We start from the raw sequence: 4,067 nt of genomic DNA, 5'->3' as shown, positions 1-4,067 counted from the left end.
CCTCCTGCCCACAGTGTCCCCCACTCCCTCTGCCTCCTGACCACCCTGGGGCTTCCCTGTGGGGCCCTGCATGCCTTGGCATCCCCACTTGGGGAACCGTGAGCAACAAACTATCTTGTTAATGGTGTTGTCTCTTGAGCTGTTGGCCTTCCTGAACCTCCAGATTTCCATTAATATATTCTATTTTAAACCGGCCCTACAAGATATTTTGCAGGCACTTAGCGTAAACAAATGAAGAACAAATATCTGTTACAAGTGTACTATTTTACTTGAAATTAGAATTTATTTTCTTGGGGTTTAGGCAACAATAGCAGCCTCTCAGGAACTTTAAGAAGCTCCCAGCGGCCTGCCACCGGCCGTGGGTGGGGCCAGAGGGAGAGGTTGGGGTGCTCCCCTCATGCTGCCCAGCATGGAGGAGGTTGCCACAGCAGGTGACCTCTGGGCCACTTCGAATGTTGCTGGTGCTGTGGGTGGAGGGGAAGGCCCCAGGGCCACGCAGGGGGGTTGGGCTGGGGGTGGCGGTCCTGGACTCCAAGCCGGGTAGCAGACTCGCAGGCTCGGTGGCCTTCAGCTCTGACTCCGGGTTCACCTCAGGCAGCTGATGCTGGTTTTCGGCCCTGCAGAGCCAGGCAAGTAAGCCGAGTTTGGTGTGATGGCGTCTTCCTGCGCATACAGATGCCTTCAGCTGTACCGAGTAGGTGAGGGAGGAGCTGCGGCTGCTGGGGTCCATGGGGGGCACACAAGGTCTTACCACGATGGTGTGGCCCTCCATCTGTGGTTTCTTGCTGAGTATCAAGTATGTGGCCGTGATGGCATCGTATCTCCTGTGTTGTAAAGAATCTTCTGTCTCGCTGAAACCCATGCTCATTACTTTCGTTATCCAGGGGTCCTTGGTGTCAAAGGGCAGCTCCTTGTAGGGCCACAGTTTCTCTTGCCCCATATTCACCCAGCGGTCCTTCAAGATTTTCTGGATAGTTATTCTTTTTTGTGGGTTGAGGGTGAGCATTTTGCCAAGGAGGTTCCTGCACTCCCAGGACAGGAACATCGGCAGCGGGAACCTCCCACTCAGCACCCGCCTGCGCACCGTCACCAGGTCACACCCCCAGAACGGCGGGGCCCCGGTGAGCAGGAAGAACAGCACCACGCCCAGGCTCCACACGTCCGCCGGGGGCCCGGCGTAGGCTCGGCCCTGCAAGGTCTCCGGGGCCGCATACCAGGGGCTCCCGCACTGGGTGCTCAGCTCCTGGCCCAGGAACACGGCGCTGCTGCCGAAGCCCGACAGCTTCACGTTGCCCTCGCCGTCCACAAGGACGTGCTCCAGCCGCAGGTCCCGGTGCACCACGCCCTTCCGGTGGCAGTACTCCAGGGCCGAGGCGAGCTGCCGAAACTTCCCTCGGGCCTCGTCCTCCGCCATGGGGCCGCTCTTCCGGATGTGGTCCAGCAGGTCTCCTCCGCTCGCGAGCTCGCTGACGATGAAGGACGTCTCCTCTGTGGCCACGACCTCCAGCAGCTTGAGCACGTTCGGGTGGCGCACGGTCTTCAGGCTCTGGACCTCGCAGTGCAGCGCCTTTGCTCTGGAGGCACTCTTCCCACTCCTCTCCACCATCTTAACCGCCACCTCGGTCCCGGTGGGCAGGTGCCAGGCCAGCTTCCCCTTGCAGTAGCTGCTCTGCCCGATGGTCTTTAGCAGCTTGTAACTGGCTACATGGGTCTTACTGTTGCCAGAGGTGGAGGCCAGGCCCAGAGACATGGTGACCTGAAACTACTCTGACACTAACTAACACTGCTACCTACTTACTAAATAGGCTAACAAACAAAAGTTAACTAACACTAATGATTCTAACAAGGCCACCTATGCTTACTAACAATAGTAACAAATAATACAAACTGTAGTAAATATGTTAACTATGCTAACTACAACCCAATACTAATTATCCTAACTGCACTAACAATACTAACTAAAAAATTTAAAGAAAATGGGAGAAAGAACAAAAACAAAGAAAAAATAAAAAATTAAAATGAGAAAAGAACCAAGAACAATTGAGAAAAAAAGAAAAAAGAAAAATGAGAAAAAGACAAAAATAATTAAAAAATGAGAAAGGAGAACTAAGAAATATAAAAAAGAAAATAATAAATAAAAAAGAAAAAAGTAAAAATAAAGAGAAAAAAGAAAAGTAAAAGAAAAATGAGAAAAGTCAAAAAGAACAAAACAAATGAGAAGAGAGAACCAAGAAAAATTAAAAAATAAATAAAAATGAAAAAAAGACAGAATAAAAAAATGAAAAGAACCAAGAAAAATTAAAAAATAATAAATTAATATGAAAAACAGAAAAAAACAGAGAAAAAGGGAAAAATAAAAATGAGAAAAAAGAAAGAAATGAAAAAATGAGAAAGGAGAACAAAGAAAAATCAAAAAGAAAATAAGTGGCTCCTTATGAAGTCAGAGCAAGAAAGGCACCAGGCATGGCTGGGGATAGACTACAGTGGTTGGCTCACTTTTTGGTCTCAAGACCCCTTAACTCTTAAGAAAAAGGACCCCAAAGAGCTTTTTATTTGTGTGAGATATTAGAGAGTGGTGTTTACTTTCTTAGAAATTAAAATCTGTAGGATGCTTCAGTGGCCTTTCCACTTCTAATTAAAAAATCTGTAATCATTTTTGGCTTTTAAAGACCTTATAATGTCTACACTTCAAATATTCAATTCCTTTTCCATAAATTCTGATTAATCTGAAAAAGATCCTACAACTTAACTGATAGTATAATACTATAAGAAAATGTTCTGTTGCATAAGACATGCGAAGGGACATCATTAACGTTCACAGAGCTGAGAGGAAGAGAGCTTTCCTCCTATTTTCCCCAGTTAGATCAGGAGCTGATTTCTCACCAGAAACCTTGGAGGCCAGAGGGCATGGGCTGATGTACTCAAAGTGCAGAAGGAAAAAGAATCCAACCAAGAATCCTATATCTGGCAGAACTGTCCTTAAAACATGAGGGAGGAATTAAGACATTCCCATAGAAAGCACGGCTGAGAGAGTGCTGTGCGCCAGACCTGCCTCCAGCAAGGGGAGTCCTTCAGGCTGAAAGGAAAGGACACTGGACGGGAACTCCATGCCTTACGAAGATATAACATCTCTGGTCAAAGTAAGTATGTGGATAATTACAAAAGCTGGTACTATTGTAACTTGGTTTGTAGCTCCACTTTTTGTTTTCTACATTAAGAGACTAAAGGATTAAACCCCCAATTATTAGCATTTGTTTTTGGACTCACAGTGCCTAAAGATGTAATTTTGTGACATTAATAACTGAAATGGGGTGGAGTCCGAGCTGAATAGGAGCTGAGTTTCGTATATTACTGAAGTGAAGCTGGTCTAAATTGACATTCGAGTGTTCTAACTTTAGGATGTTAAGTGTAATCCCATGATAACCACAAAGAAAAAAGCTATGGAACATACACGAAGGAAAATGAGAAGGGAGGGAATTAGATTGCCTTTTCAGTCATTGTACAGACGAGCTGCACAGCCCTGTCAGCACAGAAAGCCCAGGGGACGGCTTCTCCACTGAACCATCTCTGCTGATCACAGGAGGCCACCCTGTGGCCCTTTCCCATGTCTGCAGCATCAGTGACAGTCTTCCTCAGGTTGTCTTTTGAGCTAATTGACAGTCCAGCACAGGGTAGTTTCTCCAGGATGCCATAAAGCAGCTGTCAGCTGTCTTGAAGGCTCTGGCTGTCCATAGCTCTCGCCACAGCTACACAATGGCTGCCAGGGCCACAGGCCACCTCCTGTCTCACCACAGGTGCGAAATTGCAAGTAACACCAATGACGATGACGATGAGTGCCACTCCTTACATGCCAAGCCCTGGGCTGGGCCCTGGTGCACGTTACTAATGATTTCCACAGCAACCTAGCAGGTCCAGCGTGGTCTTCACTGCAGAAAAGGGGGACTGAGGCTCCTGGAGGCTGTGTAACTACCACTGTCACATAACCAGCTGACGCCGAGGACCATTGTGAACCCAGGTTTGCCGACTCAACCCACTCCACCCACTGCCTGCTACGCCATGCTCCTGTT

General features: G+C 47.7%; 1 pseudogene; it reads right to left on the bottom strand.

The window, feature by feature from the left end:
- Positions 1-265: 265 nt before the first annotated feature.
- On the bottom strand, positions 266-1,750 carry LOC139045009 (serine/threonine-protein kinase MARK2 pseudogene; annotated as a pseudogene).
- Positions 1,751-4,067: the final 2,317 nt, after the last annotated feature.

The sequence above is a fragment of the Equus asinus genome, chromosome 4 (genome assembly GCF_041296235.1).
Source record: "Equus asinus isolate D_3611 breed Donkey chromosome 4, EquAss-T2T_v2, whole genome shotgun sequence".
In the NCBI taxonomy this organism is placed as follows: domain Eukaryota; kingdom Metazoa; phylum Chordata; class Mammalia; order Perissodactyla; family Equidae; genus Equus; species Equus asinus.
The sequence above is the reverse complement of the archived record's forward strand: the minus strand, read 5'-3'. Positions and strand labels throughout refer to the sequence as shown.